The sequence below is a fragment of the Phodopus roborovskii genome, unplaced genomic scaffold (genome assembly GCF_943737965.1).
Source record: "Phodopus roborovskii unplaced genomic scaffold, PHOROB, whole genome shotgun sequence".
Taxonomy (NCBI): domain Eukaryota; kingdom Metazoa; phylum Chordata; class Mammalia; order Rodentia; family Cricetidae; genus Phodopus; species Phodopus roborovskii.
The window spans coordinates 26,736-53,470 of NW_026125289.1; positions in this window are offsets into that span (position 1 = coordinate 26,736).

The following is a 26,735-nucleotide window of genomic DNA, read 5'->3' on the forward strand; positions in this document are numbered from 1 at the left end:
GGTGAGGGATAAGATATGAGGGAGGACTGATGGAGAATGAAAAGCGAAAGACAAAATGTGAGGGATGCGAAATGAGTGATAAGGAGTGAAAGATGTGAAGTGGATCCAGATCAGAGGGGCCAAGGCAGACAGGGGGGCTAACCCTGTTACACAACCCTGGCTCGGGGCAATTTGTGAGTCCGAGAGAAGCGCGGAGAGTCCAAGTTAGAGTAACACACTCAGGAGTCCATATTTTATTAATGGAAGTTCCATATTCATAACTTGCTTCATAAATTCTAAGAGTTTCACACTTTTTTTTCACTCTTGGAGACAGAGTCTCTCTATGTGTATCCCTGGCTAGCCTAGAACTCTTTGTGTATATCAGGCTGGTCTAGAACTCTCTGTGTATATTAGGCTGGCCTAGAATGCTCTATGTATACCAGCCTGGCCTTGAATTATGACAATTCTGTTGTTTCTGAATATGAAAGAGAGACTAGGTTACTCTCAGGAGCTGGCATTCCAGTTGTGCAACACCACACCCAAGAAACTTGTAACTGTTCATGTTAACACATCTGTAATTCCTGAGGCTGAGGTAGGAGATCATAGGATTCAGGCCAGTCCTAGTTACAAAGCAAGACCTTATCTAAAAAATTAGAATAAATAAAAAAGGAAGCAGGAAGCCAAAAACAGGAAGAAAGATGCATGACTTTGAGCCATCTGTCAATAAGAACAACTTACAGCTGTTTAGGTGCAAAGGCAATCAGCTACCTTGGTGGCACAGGCCTGGAATCCCAGCACTGGAGAGGTGGAGGAAAGAGGGTCCGGACAAGGTCATCCTTGGCTACATAACAAGTTCCTGGCCAGCTGGGGCTACAGAATACTGTGCCTCAAATAAACCAACCAGAGGCAAAAAAAAAAAAAAAGGAAAAAGAATGAACAACCTCACAAGAGAAAGGCTGGGCATGTAAGAATTAGCAACGGAAATACCAAGCCGAGTCTCCATTACACACCTTCTCCCTAGGGGTTTAATAATGGAAACTGAAAAAAAAAAAAAAAAACAAACTTGCAAAACATATTTTCCATTGCTAAGAATGCTTATTTTTAAAGGCAGAAACCTTCTGAATTCTCTGAAACAGGAGGACAGGTTTTGCAACTTGTTTTCGACTTAGCTTATCCACCAATATTACAGAGAAGACTTGGTAATTCAGGAAAGGGAGTTCAAACAGCCGGGATGGGCATTGAGGGTGGAGGCCTCTTAAAAACATGCTGATGCTGTCTAGCTGATGTCTTCCCCACCTCAGGTCCCACTGAAGTGTGCCATCAAAGGTGAATGCAACCAGTGCCATTTGGGGAGTGCAGAACAAAGAGCTGCATTCCATGTCTGAGCTAGGATGGGATGCAAAAGGGGATGGGATTGTGAGATCACCAGCCAGAGAGAACTGGAGCCAGAGTACCAGAAATCCAAAACAAACAAACAAACAAAAACAAAACAAACAAAACAAAAAACCTCGCATAATTGAAAAAAAGAAAAGTTAGGGGGCATTATGGTGTTCACTTGAACTCACAAAATTTCAGAGATGGAGGCAGAGGTGTGGAGAATTCAAGACCAGCCTGGGCCACATAATGACTTTTGAGGTAAGCTTGAGCTACATAATACCCTATCATAAATAAATAAACATATAAATAAATACATTAAATACAATAAGCATTAAATTACTAGTAAAGACAAAATTTAGAATTAAGCATTGTCTTGAAATCTCTGAGGAAATGTTGTTGCAGAAGTTCTGATCACACTGTGATACTCCAAGTCTGTTAAATAAAGTTTACTTTGAATCATGCACCGGAGCTTGTGACTAGATGACTGGAGTTGGCCATAGAGATGCTAGCATTTTGGATAGAGAAAATGCACAGGAAGGAAAGGGCAGGGACTTGAGTCTGGGTTTTCTTTTGGTTTGAGGATGAGTGAATAGACGTGTCTCTTGCTGGATCTCCAGTCAAAAAGCAAGGTGAGCTGACTGCTTCTCAGCTTCTCTGATAAGCAGGTCTTCACCCCGACACTTGACTTTGTTGGTAAATAAAATTATACTCAGTTCAAACCTACATAGTATGGCTATAGCAGAACCAGGGCCACAGGACCAGAAGGCCCTCCAAGGCCAACAGGCATTGACTACAGTCTGGTGCCACAGGGCACCAGACGATAATTAAAATATCAGTAGATTCATGTGCAGCTGCTAGCCCAACAGAAAAACATCAAAAGGGGGTTTCATAAATGAAGCAGGTGCCATGAGAAAGTGAAGCTGAGAAGAAAAACAAGTTTGTTAAACAAAGCCATGAGAAAGAGTCAAAGCAAATCCAGAGGTCTGCAGAGGCTTGAGTAGCAGAAGATGCCAGCACCTATGGCTTGCAATGGGGTATCCAGAGAACAGAAGAACAAGTGGTTGGGAAAGCGTAACAGAGCATTTCTTCGCCTGATGGAAATCTGAGTTCCTATTTAGTGGACCTAATGATTGTTTTGAAAGAACACTTAAAAAAAAAAACTATATTATAATCTGATAACTGACAAAAAAAAAAAAGTGCCAAGAAATCCTACAAATTGGGCATGATAGCACTTGGCTATAATCTCAGGGCTCAGGAGACTGAGGTAGGAGCTAGAGTTTGAGGTCAGCTCTACAGGCTGGATTCAAGGACACTCTGGGCTGCATAGTGAGGAGAAGAGAGGTGAAGGAGGGGAAGAGGGAGGATGAGAGGAAAGACAAGGAAACCTAAAAGTTTCCCTCTGTCCCTCCACTCACCTACAAACTGACAGATAATGAAACTGCCTTGAGTCATCTTGTTTGTCTAGCTTGCAAACCTGGAGTGCTACTAAGGGGATTTCCAGGGAGAACCTCCACCCTCCCCCCCACTGAGACTCAAGCGGTGAAAAGAAAACAAGTAAAGATGTTTTTTTATTCCAGAACACAGGGGGTGGGGGTGGGGAGTGTTTCAGCTGGGCTCAGAAGAGGAGAGCCAAAGCCTCCTACTCCTCTCAGCCCTGGTGGAATGTGGATGGCCTCCAAGATGCCCTCCCAGCTGTCTCCATGGAGACTCTTACATGCTCCTCTAAACTTTGAGCCTGTCCAGAAACTTCCCTCCTCTGGCTCCTATTCTCTTGCTCCTTCCTCTCCTTCTCTCTCTCCCATCTGCCAAGAATCCTCAGTACCCTTCACCCTCCTCCCCTCATCCTGATTTCATGCCCTTCACTGTGGCAATCTATCTACCTCACTGTCCATTTGGACTTCTAACCCAGAGACCAATGATGCCCTCCCACTGGGGACCCCAGAACCAATTACCTCCCTGGACTTCTTGCACACACTCAGGTCTTTGGCTCCTCCTGATGAGCTGCTCCTCCCCGGGGGACTCCAGGTGCTGTTTCCATAGCTCTCTTTGTTTGTTTTCCTATTTGTTTGCCTGTGGACATTACAGTTTGCAGGCTTTCCTCCCTTGGTGCTCTAACCTGATCATGAGAGTGTTTGACATTTTCATCTCCTTTGTTTATAGAGATTGAAACCCTCACAAGTAAAGGGAAGGGGTGTTGTGTGCAGAAATTGCTGGGAAGATATCCAGGGATATTTCTGAGAACTCCAAAGTGGAACCTTAGCCCATATGGGCTGGTGCAGGAGCAGAAGATGGTCCTGATCAGTCGTAAGAGAGAGCGTTTGCCCCTTCCCCAGTTCTCCTAAGTTTCCACACTGAGAAAAGAAGAATGACACTAATCACTGGGATTCCCAAGGTCAAGTACAGAAGTTGCCAAGGACACTGTGCTGTGTTCATCTTCCACCTGTCTGGTTCCGGAAAAGGGAGCAGTTCTGGAGCTCTTGTTTGCTTGTTGGTGACAGAGTTGTGAGATAGCCCAGGCTGCACTAGAATTCAGTATTTAGTCCAGGCTAGCCTCTAACTCATGACAATTCTCTAGCCTCAGCCTCCTGTATGCTAGAACTACAGGCATCAGCCACCACATGTCTCCAAACAGAATCCAGGTTGAAAAGTTCCAGACCCTACTTGAGCCACACTCTGAAGGCATGGTCTCTACCTGCTTTAAACCAGGTGCCAGGTATTGCAGCAATCAATAAATATTATTATTTCTATTCATTTGTGAGGCAGAGGTATAGATGCATCTTCAGGTACATGTGTGGGTACATGTGCATGTTTGCTCATGTGTGCAGAAGCCAGAAGTCCATCCCAGTTTTTGAGACAGGGTTTCTCATCCCTCTTGGAACTCACCAAGCAGGTGAGGCTGGTTGGCCTATCTCCTCCTCCACAGCACTGAAATTTCAATCACACTTGGCGTTTTTACGGGGGATTGTAGGGGTATCAGTTCTTCCTTTGTCTGGCACTGCCACTCCCCACCCTGTGATGGTTGAAAAACTGGGGGTGGGGAGGGTTGCACTTACAAGACTATTTTTCTTTTTCTCTCCTTTTTTGAAACGGGATCTCTCTGTGTTGTATTGACCAGGCTGGACTTAAACTCACAGATATCCACCAGCCTCTGGCTTCCAAATGGATGGAAGTTAGTGCTAACCCTGCTGGTGTAAGACTTCTCAGTGGATGACTGGTTTGGGGTCCCCAACACTTCTGTAAGCAACCTCTCACGTATGCCCATTAAACTCATTGGCTCCTCAAGTTGGCTGATGCCCTGTTTCTTTACATCTCCCCATGGGATGGGTTTGTCTCTCTCTCCCCTCTCCCCCTCCCTTACTCTTTCTCCAATCCACCCCAATAAGAGTATCTTCCACATCTTGGTAAGCATAAACACCCTCTTCTCCCACATCCCACTCAAGTCCCTGTGTTAGTACTGTTAATGTCTCCCAGGAGTCATCTCCCATTGGGCCTGGTAGAACTACTCTCAACTCTCTGTTCTCTTTTCCCTTGGAGTAAATGCACCACCCAAGTCTGAATTGACACAGCTCTCATCTCCCACACCTTCCCACTCCCAAGACACTGCCCTGGCCTCCATCCAACACATTTTCTATAGCCCAGCTGTTGAACCCCTCAAACTGGATAATGTTTGTTCCCTCGTTAAGCTCTTCAGTGTTGTCTGACATTTGTAAGAGATGCCCACAATCCTTATAATAACCTGTTACACCCATCCTAGTCTGGTGTGTACCAGCTTCTCCAGGCTCAGGTCATACCATTCTGTCCATCCATGTCCACCCAGGCTGAATACCCTCTTCATGGGTTTTCTGATACCCCATGCCTTCTCTTCTTCGCCAGACCCTCTTATTGAAATCCACTTCTTCCTACTCTTTTCCTGGCTGATACCTCTTCACTACTCAGATTTCAAAGTAATGCCACTTTATCTAGATAACTTTGACTTCCAAAGTGTAAGTTCAAGCCCAGCAGTAGCTTGCCGAAGTCTGCCTTTTGCCTTTTATTGTTCAATAGCCTTACCACCGCTCATCCAATTGATCTTCAGCTTTAGACATATGTGGAAAGGACAAGGGCCGTTTGTGTCTGCTGTGTTCATTGCTAGATCTCACACATCTTCCACGATACATATGTAAAAATATGTATTCTTTACTTTTCATTGACATGTAACATGGCTACAGAGAGACATTTCAAATGCATACTTATATTGGGTAAAGGGACTTCAGGATGACTGGCAATTCCATCACTTCAGATACATTATTATTTCTTTGTGAAAAGAACATTCTGCTCCAGTAGCTATTATTCAGTATTGAATTGCTGCAACTATTGTGAACCTCCTCTGCTTATCAAACATTAGAAGTCATTCCTTGTGTCTAACATGACACATGACTTTCAGTAAGTGAATGAAGAAATGCATGTCCAGAGCAGACATTTAGGGGGACTGCTTATGTCTGTCAGGGGAAGGGAAAGGGGAAGGTTGAACAATCTCCAAATTTATAATCTCAACTGGAGGTTTAGTCCAAGCCAGAGGAGGAGGTATGTGGTAGCTCAGTCCTATAATCCCAGTATAGAGGCAAGAGGATTGTGAACTGCAGTGCAACCTGAGCTCCTTGGCAAGACACTGTCTAAGAAGAGAAAGGAGAAGGAGAGGAATGAAAAGAGGAAGGGGGAAAAGGAAGGGAAATGGAGAACAAGAAAGAAAGAAGAAAAAGGAAGAGAGGTGGGTAATGAGAGAACCAAAGAAAAAGGAAAGAAAGGGGAAGAAAAGAAAAGGAGGAAAGCAAGAGGAAAAGAGAAAGATGGTGGGAAAAAAAAGAAAAAGGAAGGAGAGGGCAGAGGTGAGAGGGATGATGGGGAAGGGGGGCAGAAAAGAATGGAGGGGGAATAGGAGGGAGGAAAGAAAAGGAAACAGGATCAGAACCTAGCTAACACAGGACACAGGACAGACCCAAACTTTTAAATATTTTTTTTTATTTTTAGTTATGTGTATGTGTATGTCTGTGTGTATATACATCCACATGTATGCTGTATCTTTCAAGGCCAGAAAAGGGTGTTGAATCCCCTGGGGCTGGGACTACAGTTGGTTGTGAGCCACCCAATATATATGCTGAGAAGTAAATTTGGCTCTTTTGTAAGAGCAGCAAGCATTCTTACTGGATAAGCTATCTCTCCCTGAAAACAAAACAAAAAACAATCCCTGAACATCATGGTTCACACCTGTTTACAAATCCCAGTACTTGAGAGACGGAGACAGGAAGATTGCTGTAAGTTTGGGATCAGCCTAGGCTACATAGTAAGCCTTGAACAACCAGGGCCACAGTGTGAGATGCTAACTCATGAAAAGAATCCCATGAAGTATTTTGAACTGCAGCAATCTAGAGCCTCACATTAATCACGCTCATTTGGCCACACATCCTGTGCCCACTCCCTTCCTGCTTTATGCAATACAGAAAGCTGAGGCCAAGAGGGTGAGTTATTTTTTTTCTCTAGGTAGAATTGTAATAAATGCCTTTTATAAACAACATTTTAACTGAAAAGCCTCAGTACACGGAAAAGGAAGAAAGGCTATTATTCTGTAACACCCAGTGAACATCTACAGTAGTTTTATAGACATTAAAGAGTTCTGGGGTTTTATATCTTTGTCTGTTTCCATGTCTCAGTTGTACCTTACAAACTTGCCAATTATGGAAATAGATCTGACTCCACACCCACTCATGAGTCCCAGTTTTTATCTTGATACTACAGTTTTAATTTTTTTTAAGTTGTTTAGAATGAAATGCCTAACAAAGTGGTGGATGGGGATGACAAAACAATAAAACCAAGCAGCAATATTTAATTCTGTTTAACATTCATTATATGGAAGGTTCGTTTAAGGATGGTATCTAAGAGTCACATACTCTGTGGTTTTCCTCAATAATCACAGTGACCTACACAAGCACTACCAAAAATGAAAGTACCACATAAGGGGAAACACATTTACAATATTGCTATTTGGAAAGGCAGTAAAACAAAAGAAAATATCATCAAATAGTACACACACACACCTTATATAATGACCCTGCAACTACCAATGGCCTCTTTGCATTGTGCCATTTTTCCATAACTGTAACTACCACCTACCACCAAAGGAAGGATAAGATTAAAGTCAATGGTACTGAGCTGAACTGTCTGAATCCACTGCCCCACAAATGGGGAAAGTGAATTTATTCAACAACAATACAGTACATCATGGAGATACTATACTTAGACACAGATATTCCAGAAAAGTTCACATCTCATTAGTGACAAATCTAATCACAGAAACCTGTGGTAGAATGTTATTTTAAAGTGTGTGTGACTTTCGTTTATGCTGCATTCATTTAATTCTGTGAAGTTGTGATTTTTTTTTTTCCTGTCTAAAACACCTGATAGTCTTATAAAGAGCTGAATGGCCAATAGCAAGGTAAGAGCAAGGGTAGGTGGGGTTGCCAGGCAGAGAGGATAAATAGAAGAAGAAACTCAGAAGAGGTGCATCAAGGGAATGAGAGAGAAAGGAAGAGGACTTCAGGGGCCAGACACCCAACTACACAGCTAAGCACAGTGAGAAAAAAAAAAAGTATACAGGAATAGAGAAAGTTAAAAGCCCCAACCAAGGCCAAAGATAGATGGGATAATTTAAGAAAAAGCTGGAAAACAACAAGCCAAGCTAAGGACATGGACATAACTAAGAATAAGCCTCTGTGTGTGATTTATTTGGGAGCTGGGTGGTGGGCCCCTCAAAAAAAAAAAAAAGCCAAAAAAGTAAAAACCATTTTATACTACAAAAGAAACCAGGTCTCTCTGTAAACATTTGAAACTTTGCATTTCTATTCCATAACTTCCAATGAATGTAGATGGAGTTTTCTGTTCTGCCTGGTCCTGCCCACCTTCAGTCCCAAATAAATACACACACAGAGGCTTATATTAATTATAAACTGTTTGGCCGATGGCTTAGGCTTCTTACTAGCTAGCCCTCTCTTAATTACTAACCCACTAACCTATTACTCCTTTGGTGGCTACGTGGAGATACATTATAATTAATATAAGCCTCTGTGTGTTTATTTGGGACTGAAGGGCGCTGGGATTAGGTAGAACAGAAAACTCTGTTTGCAAATGGTGCCCAATATTGAAGACACATAGTTATGGTTATGATAAAAGGTAAGTTACATATTAAACTTTAGATCAGGGAAACACAGTATGTACTCACTCACATATGGATTTTAGACATAGAGCAAAGGATAACCAGCCTATAATTCACACCACCAGAGGAACTAGGATACAAGATGTGTTCTAAAAGATTCATATAAAGACCCTCACAGAACCGGGAAGGGACAAGTCCCCCAGAGCACAGGGGAAGTGAGGGAGGCAGCGAATGGAGAGAGAAGTAGGAGAAAAAGAGGAGGAAAGGAAAACACTTGTGACCAGGAAGATTGAGCCCAGTTAGGAATAGAAGACAGGGAAGAGAAAGAGAGAGAGAGAGAGAGAGAGAGAGAAAGAGAGAGAGAGAGAGAGAGCATAAAAGAGGGAGCCAATATTGGTTTGAAGATAAAATTGAACACAGAGAAAGGTCTAAAGAACTACAAGACTGCTGCCAACTAACAATCTCAGCTTCCGTGGAAAGGCTACCATAAATGCCCTTCCCGGAGAGTGAGATCAACAACTAACTTATCCATGGAGCCCTCAACTAATGTCTGTTGGAAACAGGAGCAAACACCCATACATAAACACTGAGTCGAAGTAGAACCCAGATGCAGATGGAGAGGACAAGACCAGGTGGCAGAAACACATAGAGACAGCTTACCTAGACTCACAAAGATAGGAAAGATGATAGAATATTTTCTTTAAATTTTGCCAAATGTTAATGAACTAAATATCATTAAATATAGTTCTTACTTGATAACTGTTTTGTTACATGTAATTTTACTATGTTAATGGGGGATGTCTTAAATGCTGTTAATATGTTTCTCTTAGTTGGTTAATGAATAAAACACTGATTGGCCAGTAGCCAGGCAGAAAGTATAGGAGAAGCTACCAGACGAGGAGAATTCTGGAAGAGAACCTACCTCTGGAAGGCTTAGAAGGTGAAGATAGACATAACGTGGCATTCTGTTCTAAATCATTGTGTAACCTTGCCCTCACCTGTCTGCTGAGACTTCTGAGAAAATTTCAGACAGAGAAAGTTTGTGTGCTTTAAAAATTAATCTGATAAAGATGAACCAGAAGTTCCAATTCTAATTAGATCAATACATAGATGATACATAATAATAGAGGATAGTTTTTATTGCAGATAAATAATAGATTGTAAGTAATAAATGTAATAAATATATTAGAAAGAGGTGATAAATAATATATATATGATAGAGAAATACATAATAGATAAAAAGATAGATGCAAGATTTTTGATAATAGGTGACCAATAGGTAGATAGTAGGTAGATAAATGACAGAAAATTAATAGATTAGTGAATGATAGGTAGATAGCAGATGACAGATAATATACAAAAGTAGTCAAAGAAAAGACTCAAATGGGAATTTGCACATCTGTGTTCACAATTTACAATAGCCAAAAGGTAGAAAAGGTCCAATTTTCCATCAATAAACAAATGGGTGAACACCACATAGTATGTGCATATTTTAAAAAGGGGGGGTGGGGGAAGAAAAATCTTTCTGGCATACTTTTCAACAGAGAAGAAACTGAAAAAAAATGTGTCTAATAAAGTAAGTCCAACACTAAAGGCCACATTCTTCTATGTGAACAGTTAATGATAAACCAGCTCACAGAGACAGAAATCAGAGGAGAAATTGTAGCTTGGGTGAGGCATTCATGTGGGGTTATTGCTTGCTGTGTGCCTCATTTTTATTTGAAGATACTGAAAGTGGTTAAACAGTCTTACAAATCATAAATACACTTGGAATGTATAATGGTTAGGTGGTAGGTTAGATGCAATTTATGTTTTGTTACAATAAAAACGATAATATTCCACCATTTTCTGGTCCTGCCAAGTTGGAGCTGTCTAGTTCCTCTTACAACAACAAAGTCAAACACAGCAAGCAAAGGAAAAATGATGATTCCTAAAGATGTTCAAGTCACCCACAGGAAGGTTCAGAAGGAGGAAGCTGAGAGACAAGAAACTACCAGAAAACAAAATACAGAGTAAATGGGAAACATGACATAGTAATAGTTGCCTTGCAAGGTGAAGTGGACACCCTTATATTCCCAGGAGCTGAGAGTCTTAGGCAAGAAGATTGCCACAAATTCAAAGCCAATCTCAATGACATTGTGAGTTCTAAGCCAACCTGTGCTACATTGTGAGATCCTGTCTCAAGCAAACAAACATAAAAATAAATGGTCTGAAGCTGGGTGGTGCTGGTGCATGTCTTTAATCCCAGCAGAGGCAGGCGGATCTCTGAGTCTGAGGCTAGCCTGGTCTACAGGGTGAGTTCCAGGAGATGCAGGGACACACACAGAGAAACCCTGTCTTTAAAAACAAAACAAAAGAAAACAAAAAACAAACCCCCCAAAAGGTCTGTCTACATCAATCAAAAGACAGAATTTGGAGGAGGTGATTTAAAGACAATTTGATAGGCTGTGGCCATACCAGCCCTGAACTAACAAGATTTCATCTAAAAAGGTGACCTGTCCATGTTCTGTGCAAAACATTCAAGAACAACACAGGAAGGCTGGAAATTGAAAAAAGAAACTCTCACACATCAACCAAAAGGAGCAAGAGAGCTGCCTTACCTTTGTCCACTCACCAGCAGTGAAGCTGCTGGGCTCACCCAAAGGCCTATTAATGGCTGTTTCAGTTTGTTTTTTAAGCTCCATAATGACTACACTAACTGGTATTCTCACCACCACTATGAAAGAGCCCTCCTCCCTTTCTCTGCAAACACTGAACATGTATTATTACTTTTGTGTGTCTTGATAAGAGCCCTGTTAACTAGAGGTAACATTCTATGGAGTTTCTAATTTGCATTTCCCTCTTGCTTGGTGGGGATTGTGACTCTCCCACAGGTTTTAATCATTTGCACATCCTGTTTTTGAGAGCTTACTAGCCAGACCTCTTGTTCTTAGCTGGGTGCTGTGGTTTTCTCCACTGAGCAGCTTGAGATCCTCTTACCTGGAGCTTCAGCCCCTCGTTGGATAGTTTACCAGACAATGCTTTCTCCCATTCTGCAGGCTGTGGCTTTGCTGTTGTCCTCTTCCCTGTACAAAAGCTTCATAGTTTGATTTAATCCTGGTTGTCAATTTTTACTTCTGTTGCCTGGCATTTGGGGTCATGGCCCAAAATCTTTGCTCAGGCCTGCATCTTGCTTTCATTGAACAAGTATAGTCATTCTGCCCTTACAGATCTTGGACTTCAATCTCTACTCAGTTTAAATGAATCTCTGTTGACTAGTATGATGAGAGGTGGGCATCCATTTACACCAAACTGATGAGTGCACTCTGCACATGTGTACCGAAGGGCATGCTCTGAAGCAGAATAAGGAAGAAAAGACCAATAATTAGATAGTGGCTTGTTGATTTATTTCATTATTTCCTTAAAGCACTGTTTGTATTGCTTATTTGGCAAGCATACCTTCACTTACTTCCTAGAACAAAATGACTTGAAAAAGAAGCTGAAACAATGAGTCAATGCTCTTAACAACCTGCCAATTGTCACATAGGCTTTTGTAAAATTGCATTTACTTGTCTGCCATGTTGTGGTTTTAGAATATAAGATGAGAATGCAAACTGGGCCTAGAGCAAGGCCTTTCAGGAGCTGCCCTGGCTTGGATCCACCAGTGACATCTCTTATTGCCCACTCTCATCGGCATCAGAGTACTTATCCAGAAAGACCCCCCCACACATTTCCTGATGTCCCCCAGCCAGTCCTCCATCACTACAACTCCAGCTGGTCTGCAGAGGCTGCAGCTCTGGAGCCTCTCAGTCAGACAGAGGTCCCTGGAACCAGAAAGCCACGCCTCCGAGGGACTCTGAAGTTCCCTTCCAGTGCGCAAGGGGTGGGTGAGACCCAGGACCAGAGTCTATAAGCGTAGGAAGATGAGGCTGAGAGGTGAAGACAGGCCGAAAAAGCTCAGCACAGACTTAACCACCCTGGGAGAGTGTACCAGAAGCCTCAGTGGGATCCTGAGGTGGCACAGGAGTTCGGGGAAAAGCCTTGCTCTCATATTAAGAGACTCAAAGCAACAATAAATGGACAAGGGCGGAGGGGGGGGGCCTGCTTACCTCAGGGAACAAACATTTTAAAACAGAGATCAAATCCTACAGCTCTTAGGAAATGCCTGGGCTCCTGGCTATGGTAGTAGTATCTGTCAGGCTCACACGGAGTCAGGATCCAGTGAATGGTAGAAAGCAGCTGGCAAAGAAAGTAACCAGGCAAACCGTTCTCCATGAAGACATAGCTCTATAGTGTCCTCCCCCACAAAGTATGTTTTGTACTCTTGGTGCTCCCAAGAGCTCCTCTTATGTAAGTCAGAAGAAAGGAAAAGAACAACTGATAAAGAACAAATCAGGAAAGCTGGCTGATTACCACAGATAGGAAAATAATAATTTCTGCAATGGCAGCTCAGCTTAGTCTGGCAAGCTCATAAAACAAGTCTTCTGGAAAAGCTGCCTGTGTTACCCAGGGCTCTCTAGAGTAATAGGACTTATAGGACAAACCTCTCTCTTTCTCCCTCTCTCTCTCTCTCTTCTCTCTCTCCTCTCTCTCTCTCTCTCTCTCTCTTTCTCCCAAGAGAGGTTCTGCAATACTTCCTTCAGATGGTATTACTTTTGACTAAGCCAGCCAGAGAGAGAGAGACAGAGATAGATAGATATAGAAATATTAATTCTATAAGTTCATTCTCTATATATGTTCATTCTAGAGAGAGAGAGAAATAGAGATAGATAGATAAAGGGAATTAATAATATAAAAATGGTATTTATTATAATGAGTTAAAGGCTGTGGTTTAGCTAGTCCAACATGGGTGGTTAGGAACAGAAAGTCAAATACTCCAGTAGTTCCTCAGCATGAGGCTGGATGTTTCAGCTGGCCTTCAATATGTGCCAGAATCCCAAGGAAGCAGATTCCAATGCCAGAGAAGAAGGTGGGCTTACTACTGAAGGAAGCTAGGGAGGACAAGCAGGCAAAGAGCAAAGGCTTCCTTCTTGCATGTGTTTATATTGGCTTCCAGCAGAAGGAGCGGCCCAGATTAAAGCTGTACTTTTCCATCTCAAGATCCAAATTAAAGGTGTGTCTTTCCACCTGATTCAAAGTGATCCTTCCCACTTCAAATTTAGCAAAAATACCTCACAAGTGTGTCACTCATTTTTGGGTAGTCAAGATGTAGTCAAGATGACAACCAAGAATAGCCATACTGTCCTCTAAAAATGGTTACAAAGATATTTGATGGTCCTGAGGTTACCAGAATTGACCCCAAAAGTTAGTAAATCCTGTCTTCAGTGTGCTTGGAACAATGTCAAACAGGCCCCATGGTGACACACAAACCAGGGTCCCACCCATTTGAACATATAAAAGTGGACTTCCCTGATATTCAGCCTAGCAGAGGGGACCAAAATTTGTGGCTCATGGTATGCACTTTTCAACCTGGGTAGAAGCTTTTCCTACTTGCACAGACTGCTAGCTTGGAACTTGCCTGTGCAATACCACAAATGGTAAGGCTAAGTCAAGAGAATACATAGAACTTTTAAAATAGCCTAACATCCTGTCACTTGTATTGTTTAGGGTGCATTGTATGCCCTGTAAAAGCAGTTGCTTTTTCTTTTGATGTCATGTTTGGCCTCCCACATCCACTGTTTCCAAAGGATTCAGGGGACCTCTGAGAGTATGGACATGCCTGCAGTTCTTGGCTGCAGTTCTTGAAAGTTCTTGGCTGACACTACACATCTAATCCTCACCATTCCCTGGCTTGTAAAGTTCTATCAGTGGGTATACAACCCCCTACCAAGGCTGCTGTGGACCAGAGACAGGAGTGTACTGCAACAGCTGACCCAGACCAGCCTCTGAAACTGACCATCTCAAAACAACCTGGGAATGGAGTGATGGCTCAGTTCCTTCTGTCTCTTGATGTCCTTCCTGATCTTTTTTTTTATTTTATTCTATTTTTGATTGTATGTGCATTAATATTTTGCCTATAAATAGTTGTGAGCTGCTGTGTGGGAGCTTGGAATTGAACCTGGGTTCTCTGTAAGAGCAGCTAGTGCTCTTTTCCTCTGAGCCATCTCTCCAGCCCCATCCTTCCTAATCTTGATACACATCACAATCACCCCTATTTAGTCTTTCTGATCTTGTCAAATAAATTAATCCAGAGAGAACTTTGTCCCAGAGCAACTCCAATTCCTGGACATCCATCACTATATGTAATCGCCCTCAAGAGGGGTTCTGATGGGAGTTGTCATTCTGTATATGTTTCTCATACTGGTTAATGAATAAAGCACTGTTGGCCAATAGGAAAGTTAGGTAGGCGGGACTAGGAGATGAGGAGGAAAGGGAAAGTAGTAAAGAGAGTCAAGATGGAGAGACTGGGGAGACAAGACGCTGGCCCCTTTCCCTGGTAAGAAGACCACGTGGAAATATTAGATTAACAGAAATGGGTTAATACTTAAGACAGAGCTAGCCGATAAGAAACAATGGGCCAACAGAATTATATCAAATACAGAGTCTCAGTGTGTTAATTGGGGCTGGACCAGACCAGCGGCGGGAGGAAAAACCATACTTCTTACAGGGTTCTGCATTACTTCCTTCAGATGGTATTACTTTCGACTAAGCCAGCCAGAGATCACCTCTTGGACTACACCTCGATGCCCATGCTAGAATAGCAAACTGTGATTTCTTATGGAGATGGGTACCAACTAGTGACACCTTTAGATAAGTTACCCATTGCCAGAGGACAAAAGAATAATTGTGAGGGAATCTATTGATCTTAAATACTGGTCAAGTGTGGACTTTGCCATAAAAGGAATCTGGAAGGGAGTGCCCACCAAGGGACAAGTTAGGGATGTAACAGGGAGGACTAACATAGAAACTGACCATAGAGAAGTCTTTCATATGGAGAAGTCATGTCTCAAATGCTGGCTTTAGTAAATCCATGGGCTCCTTAGCCTAGGTCAGGCCTGCTGGATGTGACAGGTTACTTCTACTGGAGTGGGAAAGACTAGCCAAAGCCCTAACTTAAAACGCAAAAGGAACATGTTTTAACTGGGCCACCTGTTCAGTTCATAGGCAAAGCTCAATGTGCGGGAAATAAAAAGAGCTGTACCAGACTAGTTAAAAAAAAAAAAAAAAAAAAAAAAAAAAAAAAAAAAGAACAAGAAGAAGCAGTAGTTCTTGATGGCTCATACTTCTCCTGGACCTAAGGATATTTACAACTGCTACCCAGGAGGCAATTGTTGACTAGTGTTCTTGGCACCTGACTTGGATGAACTCCTAGAAAGCAAGGCCCAGCAATACTTGTATCCCTTAGATTCAAGAAATAAGAAAACTCTTGTACTTTTTCTAGTCCTGCTAGGAATGGCCCTGGCTGGGTCCATGATCACCAGTGCCACTGCAACAGGCATCCAGCATATTCACCACAGCCAGCTTTCTACCAAGATTAGGGGAAAAAAACAAAACAAACTATCATTCAGGAAAACATAGTCACTCAGAATCAGAAGGCTCATTGGCAGCAGCAATAATCCTCCATAATCACGGAGGATTAGACTTGAAGTACCACTCATGGAGGCATATGCATGGTTTAATGAGGAATGCTGTTTCTGTGCTAATCAATCAGGAATAGTACAAGGAAAATGTCAAAAGTTTTTTTTTTTTCTTTTAAAGGATTGAGGCTAGAAGTACAAGTGGGAGCTATGGAGATGACACACCGGGAGTATCAACCTAGTGTTTCAAGAAAGATCTATCAGCTGTTATGAAGCTGTTATGAAGGTGAAGAGGAGGGAATAAGGTAGAGAAGACCAATTATTAGATAATGGTTTGTTGAATTATTTAGTGATTTACTTAGAGCATTGCTTGAATTGATCATATTCAAGTATAAATTTGTATGCTAACTCAAATAGACTGGCTGGAAATAATAGCTGAAATGACGGGCTGTTGTTCTTAACAACCTTCTGCTTGTCATATACCAGCCTGCTGACTGTCGTATATCCTTCTATAAAATCTTGCTTGCTTACCCACTCCCACCTTCTGGTTTTAGAGTATAAGATGAGATTATAAACTGGACTTGGGACCACACCTTTCAGGAGCTGTCCTGGCTTCAGTCCACCAACGACATCTCTCTTCTACTCTCATTAGCATCAAAGCACTTATTCCAGAAAGATCCCACAACAGCTCTACCCTATAGGTGTGAATAATGTGCCCAAAGTATTTCAAAGCAAGACTTGGCTAGATTAGCATCAGTGTAATCAGGGAACATCAATTATGAACACTACCTCTAAAATTTCTCTTTGTAACTTTAAAAAGGTAAATATTGAAGTGAATATCTTAATGTCATTTGCCAAGCAAGCCAACACACCAATAAAGAACACTATTTATTTATTGTCTTTCTTTGTTGTTGTTGTTGTTTTCCGAGACAGGGTTTCTCTGTATTGCTTTGAAACCTGTCCTGGAACTAGCTCTGTGACCAGGCTGGCCTTGAACTCACAGAGATCCTCCTTTCTCTGCCTCCCAAATGCCAAAATTAAAGATGTGTGCCAACACCCGGCTCATTGTCTTTCTTAGTGAAACAGCTGTCCTCTCATGCTGAGACAGAGACTGGATCATACTTAGGTAGAGTTCAGACACTCTTGCCATCACACCTTCCTCCATCAGGACACAACTTGTTTCAAAGGCAGCAGAGCAGTTCCTGGGAGCTCTTAGGATGACTGCAGCCAGCATCAATTTACACTTCCTGGGAAAGTGCCAATGTCATCTGTGGTACAAGCAAATAGCTTTATTTGAGCTGTCATTTTAGACTCCAGAAATAAAATTTGAGTGAGTCCTCTGACTTCGTCTTGTTTTGAGGTATCTGTGCCCCAATCTAAGAGAAAATCTGGCGTTCAAATAGGAAAAGTATCAGTTGGGCCCAGGAACTTCCTCAAACTGGCCCTTCATAGTGCTATGACAACTGAGTCTGCATTTATTTTCTTTAGAAAGCCTAGAAAGTTTGTAGGCCACCTAGAACTTAATTTCTGTGTCAACATGGATTCCTTTTAAATTAAACCTTAGCAGATAACTAAGTTTCAATGTAATTGTAAGAAACAGTACAGAAACATTTCATATAGGTTCCACCTATACTAACATCTTCCAAAACTACAACGCGGTACAAAAATCAGCTCGTTAACTGAATGAGAGCATTTCTCCCCAGATTCCTCCATATCACCCTTTAAGAGGCACACTGTCTCCCCCCACCCCATAATGGATTCTTTGTGCATTGATCTGGGGAGAGTTAAGTGTATGTAGTGACCACAGGACAGCCCTGGGTGTCATTCCTCAGATGTCATCCATCCTTTTATTGTGAGACAGGGCCTCTCACTGGTCTGAAACTTGCAAAATAGAGCAGGCCTATTGCTCAGCAAACTCAGGAAGTCTGCTTGTCTCTACCATGCCAGTGCTGGCACTGTGAACACAGAACTCTATACTCAAGTTTTCTCACAAGGTTTCTGGGCATTGGATTTAGGTCTTGGAGATAGAAGGCAAGCAATTTATCAAGGGAACTCTGTCCCCAGCCTGAACATGGACTCTTTTAAGTGTAAATGAGATGAATAGATGAATATTGTTCAAGTATGAACATAGTTTCTTTCCTCTCCTTCCTCCCCCTCCTCCTCCTGTTGCACTAGAGATTGAAACTAGGGCCTTACATATATATGATAAGCAAGTGAAATGATTATAAATTCTGAAGCTAGAGACCACATGTTAAAATCATAGGGAAAAACCAAAATCATAGACCAAAACACAGTGAAGACTGTGATATTGAGAAACATTTTACATTATATAGCTACATCCTGCTCAGCTGGGTTTTGTATTTGGGCTTGGTACCTGGAGATCAGAACTGGAAAACAACAAACACAAGTTGACCAATTCACATCGCAGTGAGCTTTATGAGTACTGAGAAAGCAAAGAGGAGTCTGCTATCCTCCTGTCTAGTCAGAACATGTGAAGGTTATAGTAAATATGAAAGGATTTATTTTTCTTAGTTTTTCGTTTTCAAACTGCTCAGAAAAAAAAAAAAAAAGTGATTCATAGCTACAAGAGTGAGACTCCAGGTTAGAGAGGTGTATCATTCCACACGATTTTACAGGTCATAATTTCATCCCATGCTTATCATGTAGTAAATATTTGACCAATGTCTTCCTGTTAGGAAATTAAAAGAATGCCTTCACCATTGATCACAAGGCCCGGTGGGCTCTTTTCCCAGGGTTGCTGTGCTGTTGTCCGTGTCCCCTCCCACAGACTTCTTAGACCACACAAACCATTTTTTCCCACTGAGGGGAGGCGTTTTTGTCCTGTCCCACGTATTTGGATGGGACTTTGTAAGGACAATGGAGTAGAACAGAGGTAATAGTGGCATTGCTGGGGGAAGCTGTGGAGCCATTGGGATGGGGGATGGAGAGGGAAGATGTGGGTCATACGTAGCATACTGTCCTGTCTGTCTCCTCAGTGCCTTGAGAAGCTAGGGCTACAGTAGGCAGAGGACCCACCTGGCCCATTCTCTTTGGAACCCTGCTCAGAGGCAAAGCACCAGGTTATAAGGGAGCCTGGGTCCCATGCAGGATCCTTACATAGGTGTCTAACGAGGATCCCCAGTTAAGAACTTAGTCTTCCCTGACCCAAGACACAAGAGATTGTAAACTTCTCAACAATTCCACCCCCACCCTCTAAAATCTTTTCTCTGAGACCCAGAAAGCACAGAGCAGAAGCCAGATACTTCTGCTGCATGGAACTGAGTACCCACCTCTGGCTTCATGAATGGGTTCAATGATTGTTTACACACACACACACACAACTTTTATTTCCACTAGTATAAAGTGAAAACATTACAGATATTGTCATGTTAGAGGCCACAGATGCCGGTGACATCAGGCGGAACAGGTACACATGGAGCGTGCACACCTTCATTCCTGTATGGCACTGGCTAGGCAACGTCAGTACTATGTTTGCACATCCTCCAAAGGCTTCTGTGCTTAAATACTTGATTCCAGGATGGTAGGGCTATTTCAGAGGACTTTTAGGAAGTAAAACATTGCTGGAGGAAGTAGACCTCTGGGGGGGTGGACCGCAAGGTGTATATGCTGGCCCTGCTTCCTGTCCCGTTTTTGCTTTCTGACCTGCCTTCATGTGAGCACATAGCCTCAAGTTCCTGTTGCCATGTCTTCCCCTCCATGATGGACTGTAGCCTTAAACCATGAGACAAAGTAAACACATCCTTCAGTGGCATCTTTTCAGGTATTTGGTAACAGCTATGTGAAGGTAACCAGTGCAGGCTGTGAGCACAAAATACGACAGGCCTTAGAGAAAGGCAGTGTCTAGCTGTAGGAAGATGCCTGAGGCATACCACCGCAGGATAAGTGACCTGTGTGAGGTATCACACGCTTAGGTAGGATTTGGAGGGACTAAAGACAACATGGCTTGCCAAGCAAGAGGGGCCACTGAACCCAGTACAAGGGAGAAATGTATACCATTGTCTGGGTTTGCAAGAAGGATGGAGGTGTGTGTATAGAGAAGCCTCTGGGTAGCTGGGATTTCAGCACTACCACAGACTGAGTCCCCTAGGCCAGGTTGTCCAGAGCCAGCTCCTTTTAAAGGGACAAATCAAAAATTATCCTAATCTTTTCAACTGACCCCTCCACAGGCAACTGACATCAATTGAGTCATTTTCATATTGGCAGAGTTTGTGAGATATGGATAACAACCAGTGTTGGCAGCACATTAGGTGACCAGTGTCATTGTCAAATGCCTAAGAGCAAACACTAGCAATCTGACACTATCTCTAACATTTTGGACTTCTAAATGTGAATATTCTGGGGCTAGAGAGATAGCTCAGTGGTTAAGAGCACTTGCTACTTTTTCAAGGCATCTGGATTAATTTCCCAGCACCCACATGGCAGTTCATAACTTCACTCCTGTTCCAGAGGTTCTGACATTCACTTCTGGCCTACACAGGTACAGCTCCTACATGGTGCACATCCATACATGCAGGCAAATAGGAACATGTAAAATAAAAAATAGGTAAATAAATATTTTAAAATAAATGCAAATATCCTTCAACTCAGAAATGATACTTCTAACATAAATCCCTACTTTTGCTTGTTTCTTGATTTGTTTTGAGACAATGTCTCACAGTGTAGGCCAAGGTGGCTTTGAACTCACATCAGTCCTTCTGCCTCAGCTTTCTGAGAACTGGAAGGACAGGCCTGAATCATCACAGTTGGCTTCTGTAAATTTTGTAAAAAAAAAAAAAAAAATCTCAGTCTTTGTGCAGGAAACTACCAATGGAAGAAAAGTATGCGTTATTAGAGTTATTAAACAATCAGCTCAGTATCATTGAGCTTCCTGCTCCAGTGTTCTTTGACGCTAATGAAGGGAACTGTATTTATCAAATGATCACAATATTTACTTCAGACACATCCTGTGGTTCAAACAAATATGCAAAATTGAACACTGGAATTTGCTATACAAACTCCAGAAACAATTCTCCCATTAATCTTTACTCAGAAGAAATATTTCTCAGTGGGAACAGTAGCTCACTCTTGTAATGCCAGAATTTAGGAGGTTGAAGCAAGAGTATTGTCATGAGTTCAAGGGCAGCCTAACCTATACAGTGAGATTCTATTGAGAGAGAGAGTCAGAGACAGAGAGACAGAAAGAAAGAAATATCTGTACTGAGCTTAGCCCAAGAAATCTCAGAGAGCTGCTGGCAGTTATCAAAGGGGCAGAAGAGGCAGACAGGGGTTGAGAAGCCCTGAGAGACACCTGGAAGATAAGCACTGAAGGCATGCAGATGGCAGGCATCATCCTGAGTGCAAACCATCATAAAAATGAATTATAAAGTTGCATCATGGGTATGAAAGGATTCGTTAAATATTTGACCCTTGCAGTCAAACTATCCTAGAATCAAGACACTTCCACATCATCTGCCATCTGGCCTCTTCACAGTTTTCAACAGTTAGTAGAGAGGAAAACACCCACAAACTCAGAAACCAGTTTTCTGGAACTGACATCACAAAATTCATCAACTGCTCACCTCTCATGGATCTGGAAGGCAGAATTGGCATGGTAGTTTGACATGTGGGCAGGATGCTTCCTTCCTGAGGTTTTGAGGGAGATCCAGCCCACACCTCTCTCCTTGCTTCATAGGACATGGGCAGCCCCTGATCTTCATAGGCTTATAGAAGCCTACATCATAATACTAAATCCATTTGCATTTTTTCCCTGTTTAACTTCTAAGTCAGGCACAGTGAGACAGTAAGAACAATAATGGGGCTGAGGTGAGTTAGTAAAGTGTCTACCAAGCAAGCGGGAGAACCTGAGTTTGATCCCCAGAGCTCATGTTAAAAAGTCAGGTGTGTGTTGGTACACACTTGTAATCCCAGAGCTGGAGATACAAAGACAGGAAGATCTCTGGGGCAGACAAAGTAAGAAACACTTTGAAGCAGCAGACTCTGTAATGTCTCCTTAGGCTCCACCAAAGCTAAAATCATCCCAAACAGGAATCCCAAATTCCTGTTTGGGAAGTTTCTAGATTGAATATCAGGAAGACACAGTGACAGAATAAACATTTTATGTATTTGGAGGAAAGAAGACTAGAGAACTTTGAGACTGAAGGAAGTTTCTTTAGTGTGGGTCTTCCTACCACAGTTAGCCTAACCCCAGGCATGCCCAGAGGCTAACCTAATCTAAATAATACTTCACATCAGATGTGCCTGGAGGCATGTCTCCTGACAGTATTAACCACTACACTCACTGTAGGAGCTTCCCCTCTTTAAATCTCAGTCTCCACATCTCAAAGAGGAAAATAGTGCCACCTATGTAGGTTGGAGAGGTTGACCTTATGACCATATTTATCCCTCACTCAGTATGAGATCATCATTGGCAGGCCCATAATGCTTGCATATTTGTTTTGGTTTTCTTCAAAGATTTCCCTCCTGATTTTTAGTTTTGATTAAAATATAATTACATCTTTTTCCTCCTTCCTTTTTCCCTCTAACCCCTCTCATACCTTCTCCCCTTTACTCTCTCTGAAATTCATGATCTCTTTTTTCTTTGGTTATTATTGCTTCATACATGTAAATGCATAAATACGTAAATACACCCTGACAAATCCATTTTTTGTTGCTTGTATACACGATTTCAGGGCTGACCACTTGCTGTTGTATAGCCAGATGGGTGGCTCATTTCTGGAGAAGACTAAATCTTTCTTGGCAGTTGTTAGTTGCTATAGTTAGTTCTTTGTTGAGAGGAGAGACCCTATGAGGTTTCCCCCCTTTAATGTTAGCATGTCTGTTAGTGTTGCCATTGGTTGGGTCTTGTTTAGACAGCCATGTGGTTGAGGTATATGACTGTAGCTTCCCTACCATTTCTAAGTGACAGAGGCTCACAGCATATTTCTCTTCATCTTTCTTCCCTCTCTTCTGAGATGTTCCCTGAGCCTTGAGTGCAGGACTTCTGTTATCAGTATCTATCTTTCTGTCTTTCTGAATGATTATAGCTCTGTCCTGCTCTTTTAAAAGCACAGGAGAATGAATTTCGTAGGATCCTCTGTACCTACAGTGATTATAATAATGCTTGGTCCTATTCTGCATATGATCAATATGTGGAAAGAACAATGGTCATGGACACAATCATCCTTGTGTCACCTTAATGGACACATAGTAGTAACATTTTAAATGCTTTCTATATTAGTCACAAAAAGAAACTTAGATCATTGCATGCCCTCTTGAATTGGCTACACTGAAGGAGGGATGACTTTCTGGCCAGAGCAACCTATTCTAAGCCATGGATTAAAATGGCAACGAGAAATCGGAAATGGTTAGTCTTCATTGTCAACATGGATGTAGAATCATCTAAAAGATTGAGGCACAATTCTGATTGTCTGTGAAAGAATTTTTGAGACAGAATTACTGAAGAGGAAAGAGTCACCCTGAGTGTGGGCAGCTTGTCTTCAGTATATGCCAGAATCCCTTAGAAGTAGCCCTAATGCCACTGAAGGAAAGGACTTGCTAGCAAGTTCAAGAAAAAACAGGCAAAGAACAAACTTCCTCTTTTCATGCCCTTTATATAAACTCTAGCAGAAAACAGTTCGCAAACCTTTAAGGTCTGGATTAGAAGTGGATCTTCCAAACTGGGCATGGTGGTGCATGCCTTTTATCAAAGTACTTGGAGGGTGGAGGCAGGTGGATCTCTGAGTTTGAGACCAGCCTGATCTACAAAGTGAGTTCCAAGTCAGCCAGGGCTACATAAAGACACCCTGTCTCAAAAAACAAACAAACAAAAAGGAGTGCCTCTTCCCACTTCAAAAGACCCTAAGCAAAAAATCTCCTCACAGGTGTGCCTGATAATTTTGGGGTTTTAGTTAATTCCAGATTTAGGTGACAACCAAGAATAGTTATCATAGCTGGAAATGAAAAGAAAAAGGGAGAATGAGCATTGAGTGGGAAAAAAAAAAAAAGAAAGAAAAAAGGAAAGGACATGATTCCTCCTGGTGGGAAAGATACAATGTAGATAAAAGGGACAGCGAAGGCAGAGGCAGGGACATCTGGGAGAGTCCAGACTGAGCTGGGTCATATGAGGAGAAAGGGGAGTGAGAGCAAGAGAGGAGCCCCCAACTAAGAGGACAGCCTGGGCCAAGAACCAGCAGGGTAGAGGGAAGACAAAAAGGTCCAGGTAACCAAAATGGTTTGATTATATAGGAAAGAGCATCTGGTAGAAGGGCAGCTCAGCCCCTGGGCTGGAGAGGTTTAGGGTAGGGTGCAGGGTGTGCTAGCCAAAAGGCCCTTGTAACAGGTAGAGACTGAGGGGTGCTGGGAGAACCTGGCAGTCAGGTCTGTTGCTATGTTAGATAGGCACCTCGAGCCATTTATCTGCGTTTTAGACCCAGCATTTACCTTGTTGTGAGGATGTTTCTGGAATAAGCACTCTGACACCAATTGCAGTGGACAAGAGATGTCACAAGAGCACTGAGCCAGGGCAGCTCCTGAAAGGTCTTGGTATCGTGTACAGATTAGATTCTCATTTTATACTCTAAAACCACAAGGTGGGGCAGACAAGATTTGACAGAAGCATAAGAGGGAGTCAACAGATTATCAAGGTCATCACTCCATTGTTTCATTGGGACAGTCAGCAGGTTGTTAAGTTAACCATCCCTTTGTCTCAGCTGTTCTGCCAGGCCATTCTGTTCCAGGTAGCAAGTGAAGTTATGCTTGGTAAATAGGTAGTACAAGCAATGCTTTAAGTAAACCACTAAATAAATCAGTAAGTCAGTATCTAATAATTGTGTATCTAATAATTTTCTACTTTATTCCACTTCAATCTCTTTCTTTTCTCTCTCCCACGGCCACAGCCTTGATCTGCTTCTGCCTTTATGCCGTGATAGACTATTTCCTCACATTGTGAGCTCCAATAAGCCCTTTCTTCCTTAAATCAGCTTCTTGTTAAGTATCTGGCTATAGCAACAAGAAAAGGAGCAAATATTAATTATAAATTACAAATTTATAATTATAAATTCCCTGTTTTCTACTTTAGCTTGCATGAATAAAGTTGAGTGAATGTTCTGTCTTCTAAGATGGGTTTTATATTTATTTAATTTTCCTATATTTTTATAAATTATCTTCTCCCTCTCCCCCTCCTCCCTCCCCTTCCCCTTCATATCCCCCTTCCCCTTGCCTTCTTCTTCTCCTTCTCCTTCTTCTTGTTTTCTTTTACTTTTTAGTGGGTCATCATATAGCCCAGGCTGATCGCAATCTCAATACATAATGGAGTATTGTGGTAATATTTTGTTTGTGCTTTAACAAATAAAGCTTGCTGAAAGACCAGAGAAGCAGACCAGTCAACCGCTAGTTCTTACCTCTACATAATCCTCAGACAAAAGGGGTGATGCTGTGTCTATGAATCCTCAGACTAAGTGCAACACCCTTCTGTCTCCTTCCTCCTTATATTCCTCTCTCTACCCAGCCATATCACTCCTGTCTCTACCTCCTTAGTGTTGGGATTAAAGACGTGAGACTCCCAAGTACGGGGATTAAATGTGAGAGCCAGCACTGCCCGGCTGTTTCTCCTTTAGAGTTGATCAATCTCATATAGCCCAGGGTGGCCTTGAACTCTCAGGCATCCACCTGCCTCTGCCTCTCTAGTGCTGGGATTAAATACCCAAGCTGTTTGGACATTTTAATTTCCTGCCATCTGAATTCTGCAACGCTCAGCTGTATGATAGAACAAGGCCCTTGCCTTCTTAGGCCTTGGTTAAATTTAAGCTCAATTCTTCCACAGTATGCTTTGCTTCTACTTCAAGGATGGCCTTGATGTCACAGTCCCTCTTTTCCTATAATAGTAGCAATTACTGATGTTCAGTACCCTGATCCATTATGTCACCAAGGACTTGCAAAACGACAAAATCCTAACTTTTAGAATATATTGACTTTTATCCTCTTGTGAGGATTCATCTCTACCTACCACTGGAAAAGCCAGCTGTACAATTTATGAAGAGAGTCTAGCTGCATGTTTTTTGTTTTATCATCTTTTTCAAGACAATAATTTGATATCCTAAGATTCTCTCTTTTCTTTCAGTGTCATTATGAACTGAGTCAAACGCAGCCGGTGCTCTCAAATGCACTCCAGTTCTTTATGGTGTTAATGTTCAAGCTATTCCATCCTGGCCCCACGGGAAACTGTCCTTTTAAAATCAGCAAATAAAGCTGTATGTATTCAGAGTGTCCAACACGCAGATGTAACTTGTGTTTACACTGCAAACCTCAATCAAGCTGATGAGCATATGGGTGGCTTCACACACTACTTTGAAAAGGGAAATGTTAAGTTTACTCTCTTGGCACTTCCTTTGTTTCAGCCTCCTAGTGCTTGGATTCTGTGTATGTAACATCACACCAGCTCAAGACACGGAGACACTCGGCCTTTCTTCCTCAGTCTACCTCCAATTCTTAGCTGGCTGCCTGCTGAGATTGGTTCTTAGAAAGCTTTCTCAAGCTGCTTTTTTTTTTTTTTTTTTTTTTCCTAGTCTTCTTTCTGTTCTGATCTCTGGCAAGTCTCTTCTCCTTCACTGGTCACAATTCCAAATAGAGGAATGAAAGGTTTGGGTTGCAGATGGCAAAAATAAACTCTGGATACCTGTTACTGTAAGGAAACTGCTTGC